Genomic DNA, 14,300 nt, shown 5'->3' with positions numbered 1-14,300 from the left:
TTGAAAGGTGGAATGTTATTCACTGTCTACTCTTGATTTTTAAGACTTATTGTCACATTTTTAGATAATCCTGGCAAAGAGTAGTCCCTTAGTAAATGCTGGAAAAGTTCACTCAATCCACAAAGATTTATTCATCACCTACAATGTGCCAGGAATCCAGCCAAGTTCTGAATGAATGAACAACTCAGGTTCTCATCCTTGTCCTGCCAGTGCTGTTCTGTGACACTGCTGTCATTGGTAGTCAGGAGGGAGAAGGGAGAGAAAGGCAGAATGAAGGCCTCAGTCCGATGTCAGTTTCCTTGGGCTGCCACAGCAAAATGCCACAAAGCGGGAGCTTAAAATAACAAAAGTGCATCGTCTCCACAGTTCTGGAGGTTAGATGTCTGAAATCAAGGTGTTGGTTGGCAGAACCACATTCTTTCTGAAACCTGGGGGGACTCCTTTCTTCACCTAGCTTCTGACTTTTCGTTGGCAATCTTTGGTGTTTCCTGGCTTGTAGCTGCCTAACTCCAACACCTACTTTTGTAGTCACATGGTGTTATCTCTGTGTGTATCTGTCTTCAAAGAGTCATCTTTTTCTTTGTTTTTTAAATTGAAGTATAGTTGATTTACAATGTTGTGCCACTCTCTGCTGTACACCAAAGTGACTCATTATACACATATAAACATTGTTTTTTAATATTCTTTTCCATTATGGTTTATCACAGAATACTGAATGTAGTTCTCTGTGCTATACAGTAGGCCCTTATTGCTTACCCATTCTAAATGGAATAGCTTGCTTTACCGACCCCGAACTGCCAAGCTTTCATTCCCCCCACCTTGGCAACCACAAGCCTGTTCTCTGTGTCTGAGTCTGTTTCTGATTTGTAGAGAAATTCATTTGTGCCATATTTCAACTTCCATATGTAAGCGATGCCATGTGGTATTTGTCTTTCTCTTTATGACTTACTCTACTTCGTGTGATAATCTCTAGTTGCATCAATGTTGCTGCAGATGGAATTATCTTGTTCTTTTATATGACTGAGTAGTATTCCATTATGTGCATGTACCACATCTTCTTTATCCATTCATCTGTCAGTGGATTTTTAGGTCATTTCCATGATTTGGCTATCGTGAACAATGCTGCTATGAACATAGGGATGTGTGTATCTTTGAATTACAGGTTAGTCTGGGTATACCAACAGGAGTGGATTGCTGGATCATGTGGTAATTCTATTTTTAGTTTTCTGAGGATCCTCCATACCGTTTTCCATAGTGGCTGTACCAACTTACAATCCTACCAGCAGTATCAGAGGGTTCCCCTTTTCTCCACACTGTCTCCAACATTTGTTATTTGTTGACTTTTTGAAGATGGCCATTCTGACTAGTGTGAGGTGGTTCCTCATTGTAGCTTTGATTTGCATTTCTCTAATAATTAGAAATGTTGAGCATCTTTTCATGTGCCTACTAGCCATCTGCATGTCTTCTTTGGAGAAATGTCTATTAAGGTCTGCAAATGGCCATCTTCTTATAAGAACACCAGTCATATTGGGTTAGGGGCCCTCCCTATTGCAATATTACCTCATCTTAACTAATTGCACCTTCAACAACACTATTTATTTTTATTTACTTATCTATTTGGCTGTGCTAGGTCTTTAGTTGCAGCATGTGAACTCTCAGTTGCAGCCTGTGGGATCTAGTTCCCTAATTAGGGATTGAATCTGGACCCCCTGCATTGAGAGCTTGGAGTCTAAACCTCTGAACTGCCAGGGAAGTCCCTGAAATGACTCTCTTTCTAAAGGTCACATTCTGGAGTACTGCGGATTTAAGACTTAGAGATATTGGCAGTGGAGAGCGGGAAGGTTGGGCACAATTCAGCCCAGGACAGTTTCTGATTGTTAAGTGGTTCAATAAAATATTGAATCATGGATTTAATTAATCTGGAAGATTGTTGTCCTCTGTTTAAAAAAAAAAAAAAAGCAGCACAAAATTCCACCCAAGGGCCAGAGTTAGTTTGAATCCCACCTTTACCTTGTACTGAGTGGTGTGATCTTGTCCAAACTAATTAATTCTTGGTACCTCAGTTTTCTTGTCTATAGCATGATGATAATAGTATGTATGGGACTGTTGTAAAATGAAATAATACCAGGAAAGTCCTTATAATAATTTCTGGCACACAAAGAACCCTCATACATGTTAGGTTTTGTGGGTTTTTTTCCTCAATTAAAAATGACTTACCATGAGTTGACTGTGTGAATGCACCTACAAGAGCCTCCTTCTAAGAGAAACTGGACCTAGAGTGAAGGAACAGCTGCTCAGTATACTTCTCACTGCCTATTCTGCTAAGCTGTCTTTCCTGGCTTCTGGCAGACTATAAAGCCAGTAGACTTCCAAAGTTCCCAGAGAAATGTTTCTTCTTTCTTTTAGACCATCACCCTCTAAAGAACAATTGATTAAATATGTCACAGGCAATATGTTACTGTTAGGTGTTCGTGTGTGTGTGTGTGTGTTTGTATATACAATTGAAATTTTCTTCAGTTCCTTTTGGATGGCAACTTAAGATGCCCTGTAGGCTTTATCAGAGAAAGAGCAATATATCACCGCGGTGCCCATCTTCCCTGCATGCTAAGTCATTTCAGTCATGTCCAACTTTTTGCAACCCTGTGGAATGTAGCCCACCAGGCTCCTCTGTCCATGGGATTCTCCAGGCAAGAATCCTGGAGGGGGTTGCCATTTCCTCCTCTAGGGGATCTTTCTGAGCCGAGGATTGAACCCACATTGGCTCCTGCAATGCAGGCAGATTCTTTACCACTAGTATCACCTTGGAAAACTGGTGCCTGTGTTGCACATTGTTGAAAGCAAATTGCAGCATTTGCTCAGCCTGGAATGACCTCCCTCCAGCCTCAGGAGCGCCAGAATGTAGATGTGATCCTCTTGGAAAGATCCCTGAGGAAAACAGAAGACCCCTCTTACAGCCGACAAGACACTCCATGTTTATGCCGGAAACCAAGACACCGTGCACCATCCTTGGTCCCTATGACACTGAGTGTTAGTCTTTAGATAGGTGGGGTCGACGGGGTAATGGGAAGAATTGAAAGATTGCAGAGGGAGTCAGGCTTCAACAAAATTAAGACCCACTGTCTTCTCTCACCTCACTTAAACATCAAAGAATTGTTTAGCTAGAAGGCCCTTGAGGGTTCACTAATTCAGCAGATAAGCCAAAGTATAGTAAATAATTTGTTACAAATACTAAGAGCACAGTTTGTGAGTGATTGACTGTTGGATTGATCACTACATTCTACTTTGATTACTAAATTCAAAGTTCTTAGCTTACAATGGTTTTCACAGTGAGGTTCCAGGACTACCAGCATGAGCAGCAGCATCTCATGGGACTTTAATAGAAATGCAAATTTTCAAGTCCTTCCTCAGATCTACTGAATCAGAAACTCTAGTGTGGGTCCTGGCAGCACTAGAGGTTACTCTGGACTTCCCCGTAGCTCAGATGGTGAAGAATCTGCCTGTAATGCAGGAGACCCAGGTTCAATCCCTTGGTCAGGAAGATTTCCTGGAGAAGGAAATAGCAACCCACTCAAGTATTCTTGCCTGGAGAATTTCACGGACAGGGGAGCCTGGTGGGCTGTAGTCCATGAGGTCGCAAAGATTACTCCGATGCCCACTCCTGTCTGAGAACCACTATTAAAATGGAATTAATTTAACTCAGTTGCCATCCAGGTGTGCTTTATCAAGGGAGAGTGAAAGGGATGAAGCTGTGTACAGCTAGTGCCCAGGGAATGGAGCCCCAAGAGCTATACAAATATACATGCCATTTTCAGGAATCCCATGTTAAAGAAAAAGTTATTCATGATACTTGTTAAAAGAAAGACTGTTCAAGGTACTACCACAATAGGGTGTGTTGGAAGGGAGGTCTGGCTCACTTCCTAACACAGCAAGGACAAGTGGAGATTTATAGCCAAAGAGCAAGATGGGGATCAGTGTCTGGAAAATTACTAAGATGGAATTCCAGTTGAGCTATTTCAAATCCTAAAAGATGATGCCGTGAAAGTGCTGCAGTCAATATGCCAGCAAATTTGGAAAACTCAGCAGTGGCCACAGGGTTGGAAAAGGTCAGTTTTCATTCCAATCCCAAAGAAAGGCAATGCCAAAGAATGTTCAAACTACTGCACAATTGCACTTATCTCACACGCCTGCAAAGTGATGCTCAAAATTCTCCAAGCCAGGCTTCAACAATATGTGAACTATGAACTGCCAGATGTTCAAGCTGGATTTACAAAAGGCAGAGGAACCAGAGATCAAATTGCCAACATCCACTGGATCATTGAAAAAGCAAGAGAGTTCCAGAAAAACATCTACTTCTGCTTTATTGACTATGACAAAGCCTTTGACTGTGTGGATCACAACAAACTGTAGAAAATCCTTCAAGAGATGGGAATACCAGACCATCTTACCTGCCTCCTGAGAAATCTGTATGCAGTTCAAGAAGCAACAGTTAGAACCGGACATGAAACAATAGACAGGTTCCAAATCGGGAAAGGAGTACATCAAGGCTGTCTATTGTCACCCTGCTTATTTAACTTATATGGAGAGTATGTTATGTGAAATGCCAGGCTAGATGAAGCACATGCTGGAATCAAGATTGCTGGAAGAAATATCAATAACCTCAGATATGTAGATGACACCACTCTTATGGCAGAAAGCGAAGAAGAACTGAAGAGCCTCTTGATGAAAGTGAAATAGGAGAGTTTAAAAGCTGGCTTAAAACTCATCATTCAGAAAACTAAGATCCTGGCATCTGGTCCCATCACTTCACAGAAAATAGATGGGGACAATGGAAACAGTGACAGATATTATTTGGGGGGCTCAAAAATCAGTGCAGATGGTGACTGCAGCCATGAAATTAAAAGATGCTTGCTCCTTGGAAGAAAAGCTATGACAAACCTAGACAGCATATTAAGAAGCAGAGACATTACTTTGCCAACAAAGTTCTGTCTAGTCAAACCTTTGGTTTTCCCAGTAGTCATGTATGGATGTGAGAGTTGGACCATAAAGAAAGCTGAGCATCAGAGAATTAATGCTTTTGAACTGTGGTGTTGGAGAAGACTTGTAAGAGTCCCTTGGACTGCAAGGAGATCAAACCAGTCAATCCTAAAGGAAATCAGTCCTGAATATTCATTGGAAGGACTGATGCTGAAGCTGAAACTCCAATACTTTGGCCACCTGATTCGAAGAGCTGACTCATTGGAAAAGACCCTGATGCTGGGAAAGATTGAAGGCAGGAGGAGCAGTGGATGACAGAGGATGAGATGGTTGGATGGCATCACTGACTCCATGGACATGAGTTTGAGCCAGCTCCAGGAGTTGGTGATGCACTGGGAAGCGTGCGTGCTGCAGTCCATAGGGTTGCAAAGAGTTGGACATGACTGAGTGACTGAACTGAACTGGACTGAATGCGATTGTTGCTAGACTGACTCAACAGGATTCTTGCTGAAGGCAAGCCAGGGTAATAAGATATTGAGGGTGGGGGATGAGGAATTTGATCAGATATCAAAGGTGCCAGATTTTCCACTAAACTGACCCAGCAGGATTCTTGCTTAAACTGGACCAGTGTCTCAAGGACAGAGCCTGGGGTCAGGGCCTTGAGAGTTTAGAGGAGCCAGACTAGAGTTAGGTTAAGAAGAGAATCTTTGTTACCCATTCAGATAAAAGCTGACCTCTCTCAAGCCCATTTTATAGATGAGGAACCTGAGGGGAAGAGGAGCTAAAGGACTTACCCACACTGAACAGACGCTAAAAGGTGGCACAGACACTAAGTCCTCACTTGCTCAGAGACTGCCAACTCAGAATGTGGTGAAACTACACACTACAGAGCCTTGAAGTGGAAGCTGACTTCTCGGGGGGATGAAAACACTTTCTCAAGGGAGATATGGCCCAACCAGACCTCGGACTTGAAATTCCCCCATTATGAAAATCTATCAGAGATAAATTTTTTTTTAAGTAAAATTTTATTTTGGTGAGGGCAGTTTTAGAAAGTAACATTTAGTATGACCATAATTTCATAGAAGAAATGACATTTTTCATAATAAGATGACATTTTTTACACCAAAAATATATTAGATTTAATCTTTAAAGGACAGATTTTTAAAAATATTAAATACATTTAGCTTAAAAAAATTTTTTTTTACTATGTGTTTTCCTCTTATTTCCCCAAAGAGCAGTAAAATTTGTGCTCAAACGCTCATCTGAGGCTCAAACTCGCTGCTTTAGACCCCTAACTAACAGGGGCTCTGACTGCCTGCCGCACCCTGCAAGGTGCCGTCACCAAGTAGGCATTTGATAAATGTTCTTTGATGATAAAAATGATGAGGACAGAATGGATTTATAATATTTATTACAGTTGGGAAACTACATGCTAGAAGTACAGAGGACTTAAATTGCTTTTCCAAGGTCACATAACCAGTTATAAAAAGAGTTGGTGCTGGAATTGAAGTCTTCTATCTCCTGGTTCAGAATCCTTTTTCCCTTAGACCACACTGACGTTGATAAAGGAAGTGTAATAGGATGTCTCTTATTTGCTTGAGGGAACGTATTAACTTACCCAGGCAAGAAAGAGATGATGGAATCAAACGTCAGGACTTATTATAAGATATAAAGATAATATCAACCCCAGAGATCTCAGGAAATGTGGAGATGTTAGGTTCAAGCGGCATGAAGTCAGCATAAGGAGGAGTGGGGACTGGGGGGAGGGAATGAGGAATGTTTTCCTATGATAAAACACAACCGTTGGAGTGGCCAGGCTGCACTTAGGCAGATGCTTATCAATTTCTGGAGTTCCAAACTGACAAGGCTTGTTATATAGGCTTTAGACTGAGAAGAAAGGGGGAAGGAGCCTCCATTTAACTTAGGTATCACCAAACATATTTATGCTGTAGAATATTAGGCTGAGAGTGTCCGTAGAAAATAGCATTGAAAAATTAAGGTCAGTGAAGTATTATAGTTATATTTCTGGTATATTAGAATGTGGGGTAACCACACTGTAGTACCTTAGATGAGTTTATGCAAGAAAAGGAAGAGGAAGTGAATTTACCATGACAAACGGTTTGAAGTAACTCATGGTGAAAACCAAAAGACTTCCTACCACCAAAATCTGTTATACAAAGTGAACCAGGTAAGTAACACAATGATGTTTTTTAAATTTTATTGTATGAAAGTTTCTGCAGCAATATGTACTGTGTTACGGGCACTGACAATTGTGTAAGATTTGCATTCTCTGAGCTGTTGAGCATTTGTCTTCAGAGCACTTTTCAGTTTCTAAGAATGTAACATGGGGCAGGAAGTAGAGAAAGAAACCAGAAGTAAGGTTTTCATGTGCCCAAGGAGGTCGCCGCAGAGATCTTATGAGATAAGTAGATGCATCTTTAGAACTACCTTCTGGGCTGCCTGCTCATAACTGCCCTCCTTGGTCTGTCCAGCTGTACATACCTTCTGGGTGAAGTTACTCTCAGCCTCTGGGATATATTCAGGTTCAAATGCATTTCCATTCTCCTGCTGCTAGCAGTCAGAGAAGCCTATTTCCTGTTGGTTCCTAGCTTCCTTCTTCACACTTCATGGCATTCTCCATGAATTAACCTTGTCCTAATTTAATCAGCCAGCAGGTTCTCCCTTGTAAAGCATCCTAGTTTAGCCTCAAGGTGCTTCAGATTTAAGAATGTTGCTGCTGCTGCTACTGCTGCTAAGTCGCTTCAGTCGTGTCCGACTCTGTGCAACCCCATAGACGGCAGCCCACCAGGCTCCCCCGTCCCTGGAATTCTCCAGGCAAGAACACTGGAGTGGGTTGCCATTTCCTTTTCCAATGCATGAAAGTGAAAAGTGAGAGTGAAGTCGCTTAATCATGTCCGACTCTTTGCGACCCCATGGACTGCAGCCTACCAGGCTCCTCTGTCCCTGGGATTCTCCAGGCAAGAACATGGGAGTGGGTTGCCACTTCCTTCTCCAATGCATGAAAGTGAAAAGTGAGAGTGAAGTCGCCCAGTCGTGTCCAACTTTTTGCGACCCCATGGACTGCAGCCTACCAGGCTCCTCTGTCCATCGGATTTTCCAGGCAAGAGTACTGGAGTGGGGTGCCATTGCCTTCTCCAAAGAATGTTGCAATACAACGCAAATCACTTCTGAGTCCAAAGTATCTCTGAGTTTTAAGACTGGGTTTTGGGTTTTTCATTTGTTTGTGGTGCTCAGCGCATTAGATGTGCTCATTATGGAGATTTTTCTGAGTATTTCTGGGATTGAAATACTTGCCTCTTCCACATACTTTCTTAGGTGTGGTTTCTGGAAGCGTGTGTGTAAGCGTGGTCAGTCATAACCCACTCTTTGTGACCCCATGGACTATAGCCCACCAGGCTCCTCTGTCCATGGGATTTTCTAGGCAAGAATACTGGACTGGGTTGCCATTTCCTCCTCCAGGGAATCTTCCTGACCCAGGGATTGAACCCACAGCCCTTGTGTCTCCTACACTGAGCAGGCGGATTCTTTACCAACTGCGCCACTTAGAGAAGCACCGGTTTCTGGGAGAATTGGTGTTAAAAGTGGGAAAACAGTAGTCACAGTGAGGCTTGGGGGTGGAAAGATGAGAAATTGTGGGGAGTAGCCCTAGCTAGGACTGTCACACATGGGGGTGCGATTGTGACCGTGAAGGTGTGGGTGGCATGATAACTGATTCCTTCTTCAGCGAGGCACAATACACCTTGTTCACCAGCTCAGCCTTATTCATTTACGAGTAATCAGTTGGTTCACTGATCATGGCAGTGTAATGACATCCAAATTCAGAAGAGTCCTACAATGTTTTAACATGAGGAAAACACTAATTAGAATGGGATACTATATTTTGGCTGACTAATTACTAGTAGAAGGTATGAAACAGGCATTCTCATACCGCACTGGTGGTACAAGCTCCTGAAAATTTTGACAAGGTGGATCCATCATGTATTCATTTGCTAGGGCTCTCATAACAAGCTACCACAGACTGGATAGCTTAAACAACAGAAATTTATTTTCTCACAGTGCTGGAGGCTGTAGCAGTCCAAGTTCAAGGTGTAGGCAGGAGTGGTTTCTTCTGAGGCCTCTCTTCTTGGCTTGTAGATGACCTTTTTTTTTTTTTTTTTCTGTGTCTTCATGTCTTCCTTTTGTACATGTCTGTGTCTAGATTTCCTCTTCTTATAAGGACACAGGTCATATTGGGTTAGGGACTATTTTAAGGACCTTGTTTAAACTTAAATTTACATCTTTAAAACCCTTCAAGTACAGTAATACTGGGGATTTCTGAGTTAAACTGCATTTGTAATTTTGACAGACACTACCAAGTTGCCCTGCACAGGTGCCGCACCATTTTGTAGCCCCAACAACAGTGGGCAGTGACTAATTCTACATAGCCTCCCGTAGGATGAGTTGCAAACTTTCGAATGTTTATCAATATCAAATGCCTCATTTTTGACCATTTAAGTTGTTTCCACTTTTGCTACACTTGACAATGCTAAAATTAATATTCTTATAGCTATCAGGCACATAATGCTCAGTTGTGTCCAACTCTAAGATTATTGGGGCTTAGGACTTAAACAAGTAAACTTTTAAAAAGGACACTTACTGAGTTCAAAAAGGACACTTTACTGAGTTTTAAGAAGTTATACTAAAGAAGTAAATATACTTCTTCAAATTATAGGGTAATACATTACCTTTTTACAACCTGCTTTTCTTACCCATTATATATTTTGAACGTATAAATACACGTACATCACTTTTAATCACTATATAATATTCTGTCATATAGACACATCATAATTTATTTTACAGTTCTCCTATTTTTAACGTAATTTTTGAAGAAATATATTCATATCATTGAAAAATCAAAACAATATTAAAAGTAAACACCAAGAAGTATTATTCTCATCCTACCCACCTTTCTTCACAGCTAACTCTTTTTATTAGTTCCTTGTGTAGCCTTCCAGTATTTTCTTATGCAAATAAAAAAATGCAAATATACATTCTTATTTCCTCTGCTTTTTTATACGAAAGGGAACACACTATTTACCCTGCTCTGCATCTTAGCTCTGTATCTTACTTTTTTTTTTTACTTAATATATTTCTAGAGCTTCTCCATTATCAGTACCACAAAAACATCCTCATTTTCTCCTACAGCCACAAAATATACAATTGTGTGGATGAACCATAGTTTGTTTAACCAGTGTCCTCTATAGAAGGCTGCTTCTCATCTTTTATAAATACAAAGAGAAGGGCAAAGAAGAAGCTTAAACATATGTTACTTCCAACAAGTACAGGTATATTGCTAAGATAAAGTCCTAGGAGTGGGATTTCTGAGTTAAACTGCATTTGTAATTTTGACAGACACTACCGTGTTGCCCTGCACAGGTGCTGCACCATTTTGCAGTCCCATCAACAGTGGGCAGTGACTGATTCTACATAGCCTCCCATGGGATGAGTTGCAAACTTTCGAAAGTTTATCAATATCAAATGCCTCATTTTTGACCATTTAAGTTGTTTCCACTTTTGCTACACTTGACAATACTAAAATTAATATTCTTATAGCTATTGGGCACATAATGCTCAGTTGTGTCCAACTCTTTGTGATCACATGGACTGTAGCCCACCAGACTCCTCTGTCCATGGGATTCTCCAGCCAAAAATACTGGAGTGGATTGCCATTTCCTTCTCCAGAGGATCTTCCCAACCCAGAGACAGAACTTGGGTCTTCTGCATTGCAGGCAGATGTTTTACCCTTTGAGCTAAAGGGAAGTCCTTCTTATACCTATAACTTTGTCCATATTTTAATTATTTCCTTAAAATAAGTTTCTCAAAGTTGATTATTTTTTCCCAGGAGTATCTGCATTTTTAGGGTTTTTGATGTGTACAAACTATTTTGGGGATTCTTAAAGTCTCATGAATGTTTAAGCATGGAAAGGAACATTCTCCACTCCTGTAACATAATTAATGCTCTAAGCTTATATACCTAATAAATAAAACTTAGAAAATCAGTTTTTTTAGGCATTTAAAATTGATTCTAAACAACTGAAATGTCTTCAATAATTTAAATTTTAATCACAAATGTAATATAATATGAAGGATTACTTAGAGTATTTCACATGCCTTAAACAGCAGTGATAATATTTAAAAGTTATACTTAATATTTTTAAATAGCATCATTAATTTAATTCATTGAAAAAAATCAACCTCTATTTGTTTCTGTACCTTCCTAAGGTTGCAATAATACAAATTTCTATACTTTCCCAGGATTTTATACTTTTCTGGTAATTTTATGAGAGCCAAAAGTAAAGGAAAAAAGAAAATAAAGGAAAAAAAGACTGCTTCAGACCAGGCCTGAGTTGTCAATTTGATTAACTTGTATCTTCCGAGATGATTCAAACCTAAATCATGTCATCAGAATACCTTCCCACCCTTTTTAAAATAGATTGCCTTTTATTTATTTATTTAAAATATTTACTTTTGGCTATTTATTTGGCTGCACCAGGTCTTTGTTGTGGCACTTGGGACCTTTGTCTTCATTGCAGCATTAGGGTCTTTAGTTGCAGCGTGCAGACTCGTAGTTACAGCTTGTGGAATCTAATCCCTTGAGGGATCAAATCCAAGCCTCCTGTATTGAGAGCACAGTCTTAACCACTGGACCATCAGGGAAGTCTCATTAGAATTTCTGTTTTTACAGCAGTTTTAAGTGCACAGCAAAACTGAGTGGAAAGTACAAATAATTTCCATATATTCCCTGTCCCCCCACAACACACCCTCCTGCACTATCAATATCCCCACCCCCAGAGAGGTAAATTTGTTACAACTGTTGAATCTACATTGATACATCTTTATCATCCAAAAGTCCATGGTTTACTTTAAGGTTTACTCTTGGTGTTAGACATTCTGTGGGTTTGGACAAATTTATAATGACACATGTCCACTGTTATAATGTACAGAGTAGTTTTGCTTCCCCTCAAATCCTCTATGATCTGCTTATTCATTTCTCCCTCTCCCTCTCACCTAACCTCTGGCAACTACTGATTCTTTTTTTGTCTCCATAGTTTTACCTTTTCCAGAAAGTCATGTAGTAGAAATCAAAAAGATAGAGCATTTTCAGACTGGCTTCTTTCACTTATTGCTACTGCTGCTGCTAAGTCACTTCAGTCGTGTCCGACTCTGTGCAACCCCATGGACAGGAGCCTACCAGGCTCCCCCATCCCTTGGATTCTCCAGGCAAGAACACTGGAGTGGATTGCCATTTCCTTCTCCAATAATATGCATTTAAGGTTCCTTCCTTTATAGCTTGATAGCTCATTTCTTTTTAACATTTATTAATATTCCACTGTCTAGATGTACCACAGTTTACTTATCTTTTCACCTACTGAAGGACATTTTTGTTGCTTCCAAGTTTTGGCAATTATAAATAAAGCTCCTATAACACCTGTTCAGACTTTTGTATGGACACACATTTTCAATTCATTTGGATAAATACCAAGGAACAAAATTGCTCGATCATATGATAGGAGCATGTTTAATTTGTAAGAAACCTACAATTTTCTTCCAAACTGACTGTACCACTTGCATTCCCACTACCAATGAATGAGAATTCCTGTTCTGCATCTTTGCCAGAATTTGGAGTTCCCAGTGTTTTGGATTTTTAGCCATTCTAACAGTTATATCGGAGAAGGCAATGGCACCCCACTCCAGTCCTCTTGCCTGGAGAATCCCGTGGAAGGAGGAGCCTGGAGGGCTGCAGTCCATGGGGTCGTGAAGAGTCAGACAGGACTGAGCGACTTCACTTTCACTTTTCACTTTCCTGCATTGGAGAAGGAAATGGCAACCCACTCCAGTGTTCTTGCCTGGAGAATCCCAGGGGCGGGGAGCCTGGTGGGCTGCCGTCTATGGGGTCGCGCAGAGTCGGACATGACTGAAGTGACTCAGCAGCAGCAGCAACAGTTATATGGCATATCTCATTGATGTTTTAATATGCATTTCCCTAATGACATGGATCTTGAGCATCTTTTCATATGATTACTTGTCATCCGTATGTCTTCTTGGGCAAGGTAAGTACCTTTGTGTAGTTAGGTTTTATTCATATCAAGGGGAATTTTCATGTCTACACTTTCACATGGATTTTAGCTTCCTGCAAGATGATCTCTTTTCCTGAAATGGTGTACAACTGACCCTTGAATAATGTGGGGTTAGGGGTGCTGACCCTCTGTGTATTTGAAAATCTGTGTGTAACTTACAGATGGCCCTCGGTATCCGAGGTTTCTTTATATCTTTGATTCCACATCCTTAGATTCCATTAATTGTGGATGGTGTGGTCCTGTAGTATTTACTATTGAAAAAACATCTGTATATAAGTGGACCCATGAGGTCAAACTCATGTCATTCAAGTGTCGACTATGTTTTTTGGTTAGCTTGATCAGCATCATATAAACAAGTATCATGTCCCCTATTAAAAGTCCTGGTCTTTAGCACTGTTGGGGAAATAGATAAGCCTTATTAGGTATTTGAAGTAATAAGTCTTTTAAAGGTTCATTTCTATGGAGACAAATGGAGACTGTATTGCCCCTTGCCTCTTTGGAATATGTGGCTAATCCACCATCTTTCAACCCTCTCTTGGACTGTCTTTTCTCATTCTTCCTATCCTTGTAGAGTTGCTCCTTTTTCCCCATTACTATGTGGCTATCTCATAGTTCTATGACATTTTCTTTCCCTTCTTAATCAAATAGAGAAAAAATGCATACCATGCTTTATTAAGCATAAGATGCTACAGTTAGCTGCTCCATTATTTTATACACCTTTGTATACTTTCCCTTATATAAGAAGGAAAAAACTAATTAAGTTATGACACATGCCTTTAAAAATCCTAAATCCTTGCATGACTTAGGAATCAGTTCAACTATCCTCTTATTGCTCCAAAACTATTACAAGTGATTTGGCGAGTTTTCCTGCCCTCGGTTTCATTTCTTGTTGAGTAATAAGAATCTAAGAATCTTTTTTTATGTATCTTGGGCTTCCCAGGTGGCGCTAGTGATAAAGAACCCATCTGCCAATGCAAGAGACATACAGGTTTGATCCCTCAGTCAGTATAATATAACATGATCTGCTTGTGGGTATCTCTCTTTCTCAGTTTCCATAAAGTATTTGGTTGTTGCATTGAAAGAAAATATGAAAAATATGTTGACATTCCTCCAAATATGAAGCCTTCACTAATGTCAAAGGCACATTCCACTGCTCTGTTTCACTGTCTCTCTGTGTACACAATA

General features: G+C 40.3%; 1 protein-coding gene across 1 annotated transcript in view; it reads left to right on the top strand.

Annotated features, from left to right (window-relative positions):
- The first annotated feature begins 7,073 nt into the window (after nt 1-7,073).
- TLK1 (tousled-like kinase 1) overlaps nt 7,074-14,300 on the top strand; it is a 234,667-nt gene continuing 227,440 nt past the window's right edge. Inside the window, exon 1 of the mRNA XM_010843803.1 lies at nt 7,074-7,162. The gene's annotated coding sequence lies outside the window, so the exon portion shown is untranslated. The remainder of the gene's footprint in view (nt 7,163-14,300) is intronic.

The sequence above is a fragment of the Bison bison genome, unplaced genomic scaffold (genome assembly GCF_000754665.1).
Source record: "Bison bison bison isolate TAMUID 2011002044 unplaced genomic scaffold, Bison_UMD1.0 scf7180017864190, whole genome shotgun sequence".
NCBI classification, from domain to species: Eukaryota; Metazoa; Chordata; class Mammalia; order Artiodactyla; family Bovidae; genus Bison; species Bison bison.
Note: the sequence above shows the minus strand (reverse complement) of the source record. Positions and strands in the feature narration are given on the sequence as shown.